Genomic DNA, 16194 nt, shown 5'->3' on the forward strand with positions numbered 1-16194 from the left:
CCTAAAGTAGACTTACGATCATCAAGATCGTCAGCCCAATCGAAGTCTGTGTAACCAACCAAGCGAAGTCTTGTGCCTGCTACATAGTGAATCTCATAGTGATGTGTACCCTAGATGTAATGTAGGATGCATTTGGTGGCTTTCCAATGAAGCTCATGTGGTTTCTGCATGAAGCGGGAAACCATGCCAACCGTAAATGAAATATTAGGGCATGTATGAGTCAAGTAGATGAGACTACCCACAAGCTGACAATACAATGTGGCATCAACTAGTGGGGAAGAACATTGAGCCTCAAGCTTGACTCCTGAAAGAAAGGGAGTCGGTGCAGGCTTACAATCAGCCATATGAAAGTGTGCAAGTAGATCAAGAGCATACTTGGGCTGCGATAGTGTAATCCCAGAAGGTGACTGTGAAATCTCTATCCCGAGAAAGTAGTGCAAAAGACCCAAGTCAGTCATAGAAAATGTGTCATGCAAAGCAGATTTGACCCTGCTAATGATGGATGTGGTGCTCCTTGTAATGATAAAATCATCAACATAGAGAAAAAGTATCAAGTGAGAGTCATCCTGTCGCAAAATGTAGACATTCGGATTAGAATGACACCTGGTGAACCCTGTTGAGAGAAGAAAGGAATCCATCTTGTCGTACCAAGGCCTGGGGGCCTGCTTAAGGCCATAGAGAGATTTCCTTAGTCTGCAAACCAAGGAAGTATCCTGGATGAATCCTGTGGCTGCTCCATATAAATCTCCTCATCAAGATCCCCATGAAGAAAATCACTCTTCACATCCATCTGATGTACAGCCCAACCATGAGCTGCAGCAATAGCAAGTGTCAAGTGAATGGAGTTCATCTTGGTTAGGGGCACAAAGGTCTCAGTGTAGTCAACACCTGCAACTTGAGAGAAACCTTTCGCAACAAGTTGAGCCTTATACTTATCCACACTACCATCCACTGCAAACTTGGTCCAATAGATCCACTTACATCGAACCATCTTTCTCCCCTTAGGGAGATGGACTAAATCCCATGTGTTGCTCCTCATCAAGGAACTATACTCTTCCTCCATAGCTTGGTCCCACTCAGGAACCCCTGATGCTTCCTGAAATGTCTTTGGATTGGAAGTGGTAGCAATGAATGCATGTGGAAGATCCTGATGTTGTGATCGAGTTCTCCGTGTATCTGAAGGATCCCCAACAAGAGAACCCGCTGACTCAAGTGTCTGACGAACCCAACGAGGTCTAGGTGGAGGTGGAGAATGAGGCTCCTCAACTGCAAGTGGACCTTGCGGAGGTGTAACCCTGCGAGTCGAATTTGAAGGAGTCTCATCATCTGAATCACTAGCATCACTATCCACAATGGAGGAAGGTGGAGGAGGTAGAGAGGCTAAACTAGGAAAGCTTTCCTCAAAGTGAACACTCCTCTCAATAAACACCTCATGTGTCTTAGGATCCATCAATCTATATGCCTTAACACCCTCAGGATATCCAACAAATATGCAAGGCCGACTTTGAGGTTCCAATGCCTTGCATTTCTGCGAAGGTATGCGAGCCCATGCTGGACACCCAAAGACTCTGAAATGTCTCACAATCAATTTCCTACCAGCCCAAGCCTCAAAAGGAGTAATACCTTGCAAAGCTTTGTGAGGAACCCGATTCTGGATGTATGTGGCACAACTGATAGCCTCTACCCAAAAGGTGGGATCAAGAGAATGTGCATGTATCATAGAGCTAGCCATTTCCTTGAGAGTTCTATTCTTGCATTCTGCAACTCCGTTCTATTGTGGAGTGTATGCAACAGAATGCTGAAGATCAATCCCCTCAAGTGTACAAAAATCCTCAAGTCTCTTGTTCACATATTCCCTTCCATTATTTGTACAAAGAATCTTGACCACTTTCCCAGATTGCTTCTCCACACGAGTCTTGAAGTCCTTAAATTTGTCAAATACTTCACTCTTATGAATGTGAAAGTGGACCCAAGTGAAGCGGGAGTAGTCATCAATGAAGGTGAGGACATAACGGGCTTTGCTAAATGAAGGTGCTGGAAATGGACCTGCTACATCGTTGTGAACAAGTTGAAGAACTTCCAAAGCTCTCCAAGCTTTCCCCTTATCAAACTTCTCCTCAGGATGCTTGCCCATGGAACAACCTGAACATACACCCTCTGAAAAACTGGTTCAAGGTAGACCTGTGACCGTGTCTTTAATGTTGAGCCGCTGAAGATAGTGATAGTTGAGGTGACCAAACCGCTCATGCCATAGCTTACTTTCTGAATTTGAATGAGTAAGCAAGGCCCTAGAAGGATAACTTGGCACAAAATGGGAGAATGAATAAAGCCTTGAGTTATAATTGACTTGTCCCACTGCTACCAAGGCATCATCATCAAATTCCTTTACCACAACTGAATCAGGTGTAAACTCAACCTTTTACCCATTCTCATAGTGAGTGATTTGCTAGATAGAGAGAAGGTTGGTAGACAAGTTAGGAACATAAAGAACGTTCTCAAATGTTCCATCATCCATGTCAACTGAACCTTTCCCTTCAACCTCTACTTGTGTATCATCACCTATGTAAATGTGAGGTACCTTAGATGGCTCCAATGAAGAAAATTGCTCCTTTGTAGAACCCATGTGATAAGAGGCACCCAATTCCAGTATCCACTATTGTGAAGAACTTGTTGTAGCCACAAATGCTTGCCCTTTTCCCTTAGACTGTGAGGAAGAGGAAGGATATGAATCCTTCTTTGTGTAGGCGGATGGCAAGTTAATGTTGTTTTTCTTAAGAAGATTTGTCAACTCATCAACTTGCTTGGTGTGGCATCGATGCTCATCATGACCATACTTCTTGCAATATGCACAAGTTGGTTTATCCTTCTTAGATGAAGTCCCCTTCTTGGAAGAGGATGAAAAATCGCCTTGTGATGGAGAGGATGATTGCCCTTTTTCTTGTTGTGGTTTTGACTTAGATTGCGTCTTCTTGTTGTTGGAATCTTTGCCTTGACTTCCTTGATTCCCTTGATTAGCCACCAAATCCTTGGACTTTGAAGACTTGAGAAACCCCATGTTCAACAACTTAGATTGTTCCAATATCAACATTTCTATGAAAGCATCAAATGAAGGCATAACATAGGAACTCCCCACTGTCAAACAATGAGTTTGGAAGCTAGACACAAATGCTGGATATTCTAGTACAAGCTTGTCCAACAAGTTGAATATCAACTGAGCATCCTTTTTGTCAATTCCACAGTCCTTAAGCTTTGCTCTTAGCTCATTTTCTTTGGTGACATAATCTTGGATTGTATCAAAACTCTTGGGATCCAAGTTGGTGAGCTCATTGTCAATCTTGTAACCTCTGATTTCATCAAATTGACCATACAATTTCTAAAACATATCCCAAGCATCTTTAATTTTAGTGCACTTCTCAATATGAAAGATGAGGTCATCTGATACATACTTACGCAAATTTCCAAGAGCCATGCAATTTTTAGTGAGCCATTCTAACTAAGCATTAGGATCAGCCTTAGGATCAGGTGGTGTTGCTATTGTTCCATCTATGTAATGCGTGAGACCTTTTTCATTAATTTGCTCCATACTTTAATTTTCCATGATGCATAATTATGTGGAGTTAAAGATGGAAATTTATGATAACTCACTGCAACAAAAATGAAAGAGCACAAGGAAAGAGAGGCACAATCACACAAGAAACAATCACACAAGAAAGTGATGATTTGGCACTTTATACTTAGTGCATGTACAAAGGGCCACTTGCAAACAATGGCAAAGTGGACTTCTGATTTCAATTTTACAACTACCTCAATAAGGCTAAAAGAGACTCAAACTAATAGTGCAAGAGATCTAAACTAAGATCCAAGCAATTTACAAGTACCAAATAGGCCAAATAAGACAAATATATGAAAGTACAATTTCCACTCAAAATATTTGAAATATGATCATATATTATGAAAGTAGACAAAAAGCCATGCACTTTCAAAAAAAATGGCACCTGAAAAGGAGGTCGTATGAGTTCAAACGAGGCCTTTGAAGTTGCAAAATTGAGGATTGGATAGGTACAGCTGAGAGAATCCAAAAATTCTAAAAAACCTACGTACCAAAATCAAAAAATAATCACACCACTATGAAATGCACGAAATATTAGCCCAAATAAAAAAAAATTGCACCCAAAAAGGAGCAAAATTGAGCAAGTTATGGGCTTCCAAAGTTGACCCAAAAATCCAAACTACTCAACGGAGAGGGGTCTAAAATTTTTCCAAAAAATGTTGACTGTGCAAAAATTGTCAGGTGGCGCTGACATGGTGGGTAGGCTAGCTTATGTCAGCAGTCACCGAAAAATGGACAATCGACGGCCGAAAAGTGACTGTCAGCGGCAGCTAGGCCAACGGGAGGCGTCGATGGTGGTGACCGACGAGGCGAGGCCGGCTGTCGGAGATGGCTGGTGGCAACTGGCAGAGTTCGAAGGGGCCGTCGACAGCAAAGCCAGAGCAGCCTGCGCGGGTGGCAGCGTGAACAGTCAGTGGCAACGTGGGTTGGGTAGGGCCGCCAAGAGGGAGGCACCTAGGCGGGGAGCTTCACGGAGGTGCCTGGGCGGGGGGTTGCGCGGAGCGAGGAGCCGTTGGTGGGCGGTGCCGGCAGTGGCCGAGGCTATTGTGGGGGGGGGCATCTGGAAAATGGCTTATCTACCGGAAAGCGGGGGCCGCCAAAACCTATGAACCTTGCAGAAGGTACGATGGGGCAGGGGGGTCTATGGACCCCCAAAAAACATATTTTTTTTTCTTTTTTTTGAAAAATAAAAGACCCTCTTCGGATTTTTTTTTGGTATTTTTTTTTTAATTTCTTTTCAAAACTGGAAGAAAAAAAATTCCAGAAAATTTTATTTTATTTTTTTTAAATCTGAAAAATTTTGTACTGTACCGCCCAAATTGGGCATAAAATTCCTCCACACCCAAAAATCGATTTTCGCCAAAACCGGTCGAGTTTATACTCAATTTTTATGGAAACGGCCTCCTAGATGCAATGTTGAGGTTGAAAATGCTCTAAGATGCCTCCAAAAAATGCTTGTCCCTCAGATCCGAAAATATAAGCCTTCCAAAAATGTCTCCAAAACCAATCAATGAAGCCCCAATGGCTCTGATACCATGTGATATTTTGCCAAGATCAAGGGCACAATGAAAAGTATAAAATAGAAACAAAAGAATGACAAGAACAAACTGTATTCTCATCAATATACAAATGATCAACTGGATTAACCAATACAATGAATATAGGCCTGCTTATATAGGCAAGGCCATATGGATGTGCAAGCACACAATCATGACATGTGGCTCAATGAGAAACAAGGGTAGGTAAGAAATACTAGGGGTAGGTAGGAGAAATAATATAATATTCCATAAGAGGTGGATGGCCCACCGAATGTGGAGTATAACAGCAAAACAAGACCACAAAAGGTGGAATTTCTCCTACAAGCTCTATCCCTATGTGCACACTTCCCTAAGTGTTTCAAATCCAAACTACGAAGAGATGCATTATCCTAAGTTAACTTAAGTAAAGTGTAATAATATCCATAATGAATATTTATTTACACCAACAATCTGATTGCTTTTTACATTTTAAAATATTTAAATCTGATTGGATGGAATAACTTTCAACCTAGAAAGTTTAGGTTAGAAATTATTTTCCATATATGCCTGGAAATGCATGGGAAGAAGGAGGCAGAATTTTGGAGAGAAAATTGGTAAATCATTCTGGAAGAAGGAGCTGGAATTCAAATTGGTTTGCAGGGATTGGGATTCTTCCTTCATTTTGGTTGCTAGTTTGCCTCAAGGTTGGATAATCTCTTCTTGTTTTCATTTTAAATTTGGAATTTTTAGTTTGCTTCCTATGTGTGGAAATTATGCAAATCTTCCTGTAGATGTTTGTGGAATGATTGGAATGGAAGAAAGATTTTTTATTATTGTTGGTTTTGTGAAATCTATACCATATGTTCACATTTAGGAAGGAAATGGTTCATTTCTCTATCTGTTGTGTGTTTGTTCTTGAAAACCAATTCTTGTTTTACCTCTTCTTTTTAGAAAGAATGAGCTAGATTTAGCTTGTTGTGTTCTTTCTAGTATCTTGTTGCCCAATATTTGGGGTTCTTGTGGGGTTTTATTTCACCATTTGCCTTATTGGTAAATTTCCATTTGAAAATTGGATTTGGCACTGTGTATGTGTGTGCCTGTGAAATGTTCTGGAAATGAATCATTTTCATGTTTAAACGATTGGGTGGAGTGTTGATTTTAATGACTTGGAGGCATGTATTTTATTTGTTTTGTTAACCTTACCTTACCTCACCTCGTGGTGGTCTAGTCCCACCACACGGGTTGGTAGTCTCTACTACCCACAGGTAACAGTACTATCAGTCGGCAGTACTACTACATGGTAGCAGTACTATCAGTCGATAGCAGCACTACCAGTCGATAGCGGCACTACCAGCCAGTAGTCACTGCTACCGGTGCTACCGAATGGTAGCACCTGCTACCGATCGGCAACAGCACTACCGGTCGGCAACAATACTACCAACAGGTAGTGCCTGCGGCCCCCGGTAGCGGCTAAAATTGTGACACTTGCAATTTCGACTGCATTTGGGTCTTCACGATGGCGACGCAACACTGAACTTGAATGGAGACCCCGAAACTTGTTCATGACATCAAAAATTGCATTTTTCAGCACCCTGGCCTGATCCTCCTTGCACCCTGCTGTCCTTGGAGGTGGGACCATGGCGCCCAGCACCCTGGTCCCTGGCCCTATTTTGGGCCCAGTCTCTTATGGGGCTTCGGGTCTTTAAGTTTGCAAATTGGAAAATAAGGTTGCTATGTCGGCCCAAGATCGGAAAAATCAGTCTATCAGCCCTAATTGACAAGTATATAAACTACATTTCCTCTCTTTTTTTGAGGAGGAAGGACATATGTGTGCAAGACGTGGAAGCGATATTAAAACATTCAAGCATTCAAGCATTCAAGCATTCCTTCAAGCAATTGAGCATTCTAAGTCTCCATTCAAGGCTAAGTGTTGCATTCAAGACAAGGATTCAACCATTGAAGAGGAGATCACTTACAACATACAACATACAACAACATTTACACCTTCGCATGTAAGAATACAAACATTCTTACAACAAGGTATCAGTACTTGTTTACATTACAATCATTTACATTTACAGCATTCTCATTTCTTGGTTAATTCCAAAACTGGGGTTTGACCTAAGGGCAAACCCCTAATCCCTAAACCCCCAATTGTCCTCTCTTTTATGTGTTTAGGTTGCAGGTACACGGCTGTAATTGAAGATCTGGAATCCTTGTGCAGAGACGAACAGATCCCCCTTCGTTTCGTGGATTTTTCAGAGGACCGTGTGCACGTCGGGCGCCATCGTCCCGTCAACTTTCGCTCAAATTTGCAGGCAGCATCGTCTCGACATTTTACTACTAATTCCAGGTCTGCAGCCTCATCCTATATTCCTATCTCTATTTATAAGTGAATCTTTCTCACTTTACATGCATTCCTAGCTCAATCCTTCTATCTACATTCTTTACAAAAGAGGGTAGCCTTGCTGTCATAACCCTTGAAACTCATTTAAAATCCAATCTTGCATTGTGTGGGATTGGATCTTGTGGGTTTCAACCCCTCTTTTGAATGTAAAGTCTCCCCTAAGTGAAAACCGTCAACCCTAGTGACCTCCTTTCTCTCTCCCTGGAGTGGTGGGGGGAACACTTAGGGTTCGATCATGATTTTCCGCTTTACATTTTGGTGAACCCGACGTGAACATCCTTTCTGATTATTCATGGTTAGATCTGAAAATTGGATGCCTTGATTACATTTCCATGTTTGATCTTTTGCAAATTTTAGAGGTTAATTACATGAAAACCCTAAATTTTCTTTTTTGAGCTTGCAAAATGTCTAAATGTTAATGCTTGTTTCAGATCTACCCTTCTATTGCAAATTATCAATTCATATTTGTGCTTTAATTCTGAAAATTAAGTGGTTAAGTGTCAAAACCCTAATTTTTAAAACCCTCTTGATTCAACCTCTGACCGATGATTTCACTGATCAAAACATCTCCAAATCAGCTGTAACTTTGGATTCTGCAACAAAATCATAATATCTTTCATCCCTAAAGATTAAGAAAAAAGTTGCGAGGACCGTGTGCACCCCGAGAGCCATTGTCCCCGACATTTTTTCCAAAATTTCGGGAGCTAGATCTTACTGTATTTTTCTGCTAAAATCCAAAATCTTGGCTGATTTCATCAATTCTAACACTTTCAAAATTAAAGTCAAAGTTGGTCTAGTGATTGCTTGGATTAAGGCTTCTAATCATTCAAAAATTGTTGAAATTGAAATTTTGTGTCAAAATTGTGTTCTTACTGTCCTAAATTTGAAAAGTGTGTCGGCATTCATTTGAAATTTCAGTGCTTTATTCCAATTCTTGCAATTTGTGACTTTTGAAATTAAGTGTTTAATTGCAACAACTTTGATTTCCGCTTTCAAAATTGAATTTTGCGTGAAATTGAGTCAACTTTTAAATTTCAAAGCTTGCATTGCTCTTAGTATTCCCTCTAAAATCATAAAATTCAAAGTTTCAGTTTCCATCTCTTTTTCAAAATTCAAATTTTGCATTTTTCAACAATCTTGGTAGGGTTCAATTTTGAGATTGCAACTTTAATTTGGCCTTTCTACAGATCGTAAAATCACTCAATTTTTTTAGATTAGCTTTAAAATCATCATAACTTTCATCCGTGAAAATTTCGAAAAAAGTTGCGAGGACCGCGTGCACTCCGTTCACCACGGTCCCTGACATTTTTTCTGAAATTTCGGGAGATTGTCGTGATTGCATTTAACAGCCTAAATCTAGGAGATTGGCTGATTTTATTGAAATTTGTTACCTCTAAATTCAAAATCTTCTCTCCCTCTCTAGTGCATGAGTTTTACAACAATAAGCCCTACTTACACTATTCCCGTTAGACGAAGCCTTAGAATTAAGTCTTTCCGAGGTTTAATTACCGAGGAGATGGAACCTAATTTGAATAGCCTTTTTAACGAGGACACGGGTAATTCCACTAATCCTCCTAATGATGAAGAAGCTCTCCATGAGGTTTCTGTAGAACAACTTTCGAAATTGGATAACTAATTTGATGATTTTCAGCAATGGATGTCTCAAGAGTATCCCGATAGTCAAGCTCTTTCATTAATTGAGGGTCTAAAACGTATGTTTCAAAGTGATAAGAATGGAATTGATATTTTGCGTGGTATTGCACACATTGTGGATTCGAATGTGATGCCTATGAAGAGTTGTGCCAAAACTTTAGGTTATACACAACCTCCCACTCAAGTCAATCATTCTATTCTGTTGACAACTTCTATTGCTAGCATACCTACCTTTACATCAAACATAATGACTACTTCTATACAAGACATTCCGCCTATGATCACCAGTCATGGGGGCAATCCTTCCTCTTCAATTAACCCTCTTCCTTCATTCAATCCAACTTCTTCATTCATTCCTTCAATAAGTGTTCCTATTACATCTCCACAAATGAACATGACGCAAGGGGGCAATTCATTCAACCATTCCATTCCTCCTTGTAGTGCTCCTCTTTTCCAACCATCTCCTATGACTAACTATCATAGTGTCCCACCACCTTACTCTCAATCAATACCTTCTTTCAATAACATAATACCTCCATCACAATCTAACATGTCTAATATGAACTCTTCGACTGAAGTGACCATTAACAATCTTGCACAAACTGTCTCTTCTTTACTGCAACAAATTGCCTCTATGAATCAATCTAAGTTTAGTGTGCCCACATTTGATGTTGTGAGCCCACTTTCTCTTGACATTGTTCGAGCTATCCCACCTAAACATGTTGAAATCCCGCAATTGGAGCTTTATAATGGTAAGGGTGATCCTCTAACACATGTTAAGACCTTTCAAACAATATGTACCGATTTTGCTTATGACCAAAGGTTGCTTGCAAAACTGTTTACTAGAACATTAAGAGATAAAGCCCTACAATGGTATTGCTCATTGCCTTCTTATTCTATTACTTCTTTCGAACAACTTGCAAATGCTTTTATTCAACAATTTCAAAACAATATAAGTCCTAAAGTTACTTTGATTGATTTAATGCATTGTAAACAAGGTGTTAAAGAAAAAGTGACTGATTTCATTGGTAGATATAAGCATTTGTATGCTCAAATCTCTTTTCCAGTGCCTGACAATGATATTCAAAGAATCTTTATTTCTAATTTACAAAAAGCTATTAGAGGAAAACTTCTATTTTCTGAGTTTACTTCTTTCCAACAGTTGTGTGCAACTCTTCACAATTATCAACTGACTGTGAGTCAAATGGAACAAGCAAATCCTATGGCTTCGAGTGATAAGGGTGATAGTAGTCAACAACCATTTGGAAAGTTTAAACCAAACAGAGAGTCCGTTAAGTTCAATGAAAATATCATCAACAACAATGTGAATGCAGCATCAGGTGTGCCTCCTATTTCTAAGTTTTTCAAGAAAGAAAGAAAGTTTACTCCTTTGAATGAATCATTACATAGTATTATGATATTGGAACAAAATGTGCTTACTCTCCCTCCTATAAAGCAAATAGATCCTGCAAAGATTAATTCACCCTATTTTGATAACAAATCTTTTTGTCAATTTCATCGTCAACCTGGGCATGATACTGAAAAATGTTTTGCTTTAAAGGGTAAAATTCAAGATTTGATTGATAATAATACTATCTCTATTTCTGGTATGAATGATAAAGGCAACACATCTGTAGCTCCTCCTAACCAAAATCTTAAGATTTTTACTGATCCATTACCTTCTCATACCTCTAATGTGATTGAGACTAATGATTCCTCTTTCTCATCTGATGGTCTTGTGTCTATGACTCCGAATGTGATTAACTTTGTAGAGCAGCAAGAAAACCCTAAAGAACCTTCCATCACATTTGATTCTAGTAAAACTATTAGGGCACCTGATGGTCCTTTATACATAGTTGCAAAAGTCAAGAATACACCTTGTCGTGGAGTGCTTATTGATTCTTCTTGCATGGTTAATGTTATTACTGAAGAATTTCTCTTTACTTTACAATTGAATCAAGTGATCTATGACAAAACAGATGTGATTGTGAAATTATTTGATGCATTTTCTTCTCCTGCAATTGGTTCTATTACATTACCTATTGAGGTCCATAACAAATCCCTTAATGTGAACTTTGCTATTATTCCATCTTCCGAACAATTTCGTGTGAAGCTAGGCTATCCTTGGCTATCTTCCATGAAATCTATTTCTTCTCCTATTCACAAGTGTTTGAAATTTCCCCATAATGGTGAAGTTGTTACTGTCAATCATAGTCTCTTTAAACCAGCTGAAAGAACTTCTAGCGTTCCTATTGATTATTTTTGGCCTAAACAATTCCAATCTCTTCCTTCGCGAAGTGATCATCTTTTCAAATCTTATCAAAAGTGGAAAACAGATATGATCCTATCTCTAAGTGAACCTAGAACACCCAAACTTGATATTCCTATCGTTCTTGAGAAGGAAGTTCTTTCTTTGAAAGATAAAACTAATGTCTTTCCTCAAGAAGATTCCCAACCCATTCCTATGGATGTGACTATGTCTATGTCTGATAAACTTTCTACAAGTAGACCTATACCTCCTCGTCATGATGGACTTGGTCTCCTTCCTAAACCAAATATTCCTCCTTTATATGGAGCAGTTCCTCCTCCTTCCTTTTATAGAGAGAAGAGACCTTCCTCTTCTCCTATTATCCAACCTAAGAGACCACAACCTAAACACCCAAGTGATAAGGATGAGAACATTCCTCCTCCTCAATCTTCTCCACTTCCTACTAAGACTAGACGAAATTGTTCTACGTGTGAACGTCGACGAAAGTGTCATCTTAGAGCTCAGGCAACTGCTTCTCAAACTTTGCAATCCCCAAAAACACCTTCAACAAGCATTATTCCATTTTCTCCAAAATCTCCTAAACATAAGATGCATGATGGTTTTGATCCTGTGCGAGTTAAAGATCCTATTTTTATAAATCTTGATGATGATATAGATGAAAATGTTACTTCTCTTGCTTCTGATAGTGAATATGAATTTGTTGATGTTGATAACCATTTATCTAACGAATTTTCTAAAGCACTTATCCTAGCTCCTAGACAAGAACAACGTGGCATGGAACATGAACATAGCCCTTGTTTGGATCTTGTGATAGCTCCATCTGTTGTGTTGAATGTTCCTCCTCTAGCGTGTTTCCTGCCTTCCCGAAATATTGATCAGCAAGATCGGGGGGTAGATGACGTGCTAGACTAGTTTCATTAGCATAGCAGATTCTCTCCTCCTCTCTTTTGTTACTTCTTCTATGTGTTATTCTCATTCTTCTATTTGTTGTCCTTAGTGTTGTCTACTTGAGGACGATGCAAAGCACTGAGATCTCTTTTGGTCTCTCTCATGTTGACTCAAAAGACACGTGTTCCCTTCTTCTAGGTGACCTTCCTTGATTGGGGAATGAAGAACAATTATGCATACATACATATGATATACATGAATTATCATACAGCATACTGACCCCGAGGAAAGCGAAGTCACCTCGTGATTCATGTTTTGTGTCTATTATCCTTGGGTTTATCTCACACTTGGGGGCTAAATCTTTGTGATAACGTGCTCCTTTCCCTTCTCATTTCTTATGTGTATCACTACCTTAAAGCAATCACCCTCGTTGAGGCGTGTGCGATCGCTTTAACGTAGGGGGGCATACACCCCATCTATCCCTTCAGGAATACTTGAAAATTTCTTGGCGAACTTAGCTTTGCCTTGAAAATTTTTGGTATTTCTCTTGCATGACTCATAGTGAGGGAACCTTACTACTGACAGTCATGGTTCTCCCTCATGATCTTCCCTTTTACTTTGTCAATTGAAGTCGTAAGATCCTTAGTCCACTAGGGGCTTGGCATATCTTGCCTCCTTGACGTGGTGAAAGTCTTTCAATGTTGTTTCCTTGTACTTTACCGGAAGTATGGGCGTGTGCTTATACTCCTGTTAAAGTGGGGGCTAAATGTAGCGTCCTAAAATTGTGACACTTGCAATTTCGACTACATTTGGGTCTTCACGATGGCGACGCAACACTGAACCTGAATGGAGACCCCGAAACTTGTTCATGACATCAAAAATTGCATTTTTCAGCACCCTGGCCTGATCCTCCTTGCACCCTGTTGTCCCTGGAGGTGGGACCATGGCGCCCAGCGCCCTGGTCCCTGGCCCTATTTTGGGCCCGGTCTCTTATGGGGCTTTGGGTCTTTAAGTTTGCAAATTGGAAAATAAGGTTGCTATGTCAGCCCAAGCTCAGAAAAATCAGTCTATCAGCCCTAATTGACAAGTATATAAACTACATTTCCTCTCCCGTTTTGAGGAGGAAGGACATATGTGTACAAGACGCGGAAGCGATATTAAAACACTCAAACATTCAAGCATTCAAGCATTCAAGCATTCCTTCAAGCAATTGAGCATTCTAAGTCTCCATTCAAGGCTAAGTGTTGCATTCAAGACAAGGATTCAACCATTGAAGAGGAGATCACTTACAACATACAACATACAACATACAACATACAACAACATTTACACCTTCGCATGTAAGAATACAAACATTCTTACAACAAGGTATCAGTACTTGTTTACATTACAATCATTTACATTTACAGCATTCTCATTTCTTGGTTAATTCCAAAACTGGGGTTTGACATAAGGGCAAACCCCTAATCCCTAACCCCCCAATTGTCCTCTCTTTTCTATGTGTAGGTTGCAGGTACGTGACTGTAATTGAAGATCTGGAATCCTTGTGCAGAGACGAACAGATCCCCCTTCGTTTCGCGGATTTTTCAGAGGACTGTGTGCACGCCAGGCGCCATCGTCCCGTCAACTTTCGCTCAAATTTGTAGGATAGCATCGTCTCAACATTTTACTACTAATTCCAGGTCTGCAGCCTCATCCTATATTCCTATCTCTATTTATAAGTGAATCTTTCTCACTTTACATGCATTCCTAGCTCAATCCTTCTATCTACATTCTTTACAAAAGAGGGTAGCCTTGCTGTCATAACCCTTGAAACTCATTTAGAATCCAATCTTGCATTGTGTGGGATTGGATCTTGTGGGTTTCAACCCCTCTTTTGAATGTAAAGTCTCCCCTAAGTGAAAACCGTCAACCCTAGTGACCTCCTTTCTCTCTCCTTGGAGTGGTGGGGGGAACACTTAGGGTTCGATCACGATTTTCCGCTTTACAGTTAACCTTACCTTACCTCACCTTGTGGCGGTCTAGTCCCACCACGCGGGTTGGTAGTCTCTACTACCCACAGGTAACAGTACTATCGGTCGGCAGTACTGCTACATGGTAGCAGTACTATCGGTCGATAACGGCACTACCGATCGATAGCGGCACTACCGGCCAGTAGTCACTGCTACCGGTGCTACCAGATGGTAGCACCTGCTACCGGTCGACAGCAGTGCTACCAGTCGGCAACAGTACTACCAGCAGGTAGTGCCTGCGGCCCCCGGTAGCGGCACTGTTGCGGGTTGTTTTGACCCCCGCGTAACCATGATCCTTTACCAATTCAAACCGGTTAGTGCAATAAGTTAAATTTTAATAAATGAAATTTATTTTGTGAAGTGGTTTTAGTTTTAAATGAAATAGTTATTTTTCATGTGATTTTTATAATGTGGTTAATAAATTTATCAATGGAAATCAAGGCATGAAATAGAGAATTCAAATTGGTTATTTGGATATATTCTAGAAATGAACTAAATGTTTGTTCGGAATTCATGTTAGAACCGGTTGAGTGTTTAATGTGGAATTCATTCTTGATGGATTATTGATTTGGAAATTGAATTGATGTGACTGCTGAAAAAGAGTGCTTTATTTAATTTTCAATCAATGATGTTGCAAGTGCTTATGATGTTGTTTTTCTCAAAGATTGTCTGAGTGCAAACTTAGTGAAATTAGATGTCCTTGCAAGTGTATATTGTGTTATTTTTGGTCTGTGGTTCAGTCGTCCTGTGGTGGCGTATTTAGTACCTTTGACCGAGTGATATATGTTGACTTTGTTGTCTTAACCATGTAGTGTCTTTTCCTTATGGTTAGCCAAGAGTCAGTATGTCCTTGTTTGACCACTTGTTTCTGATAGTGGTGTTATGGTTGTCTACTTCACCATAGGGTCCTCAGGAAGTGACCATGTTTGTTTAGTGTCCTTTGAGAGAGTGGCTTTCAAGCAAGGGCTGCGCCTAGAGTGGTTGGCAGGTTACCCCTCGAAAGTCAGATAATAAGTGATAATCTAATTAATTGATTAGGTGGGTAGTACTCAAACATTAATAAAGACAATTGTGCCTTGCGCATAGGTGAGTGCTTGTACTGAGGCTCATAATGTTGTGAGAAGGCCTAGAATGGCAAACCAACCACCTTGTCTTCACGAAAGGCTGGTAGGGTCCGCATGAGACTTGGTTGGAGCTGAAGGTTTGAGAGAGGTTACCAAGACAAAGAGTCGGGACCTAGGAGAGCCTACCGAGGTAACCATCAAGCTATGCGATGACACTCTCTCTTTAGGTTCACTTGTATATTTGTGATGTTGATTCACCTGGATTTTGTGGAGTCATATTGTGTTGTCATGGAGTCATATTGTTTTGTTGACCATGTCATGCTTATGCTTGTTTGAGGGTCCTCAGCTATCTCCTATCACTGTGGGATGATTCCATTTTGGGAATTACATGATCGGGTGGTAATGCCACTTCCCATCGGATGTTCGGATTTGTACCTTCATGCGAGGATTGGCTTTGCAGGTGTTCCTGTGATTCGTGGCTCATGCTTCATCTCATGTTTGGAGATTATTTTTATGTGGAGAATTATGTGGTCATTGTAATATTGATCTTATGTAACCTTGTATTTGGTTAAGATGTATCTTTATATGTATTTTGAGAAGCCATGTATTGGAAGAGCAATGTAATCCTATGTTGGGATGTTTTTATCAATTTCCTTTATGATATGTGTACATGCTTATTGAAGAGGAATTATATTGTATCCTTTCAATCTTTCAATGATGTATCTATATTTTTTTGTGGCTTATTGCGATCCTTGAGTTAATTATGGATTAATT

This window comes from Cryptomeria japonica, chromosome 8, assembly GCF_030272615.1.
Source record: "Cryptomeria japonica chromosome 8, Sugi_1.0, whole genome shotgun sequence".
In the NCBI taxonomy this organism is placed as follows: Eukaryota; Viridiplantae; Streptophyta; class Pinopsida; order Cupressales; family Cupressaceae; genus Cryptomeria; species Cryptomeria japonica.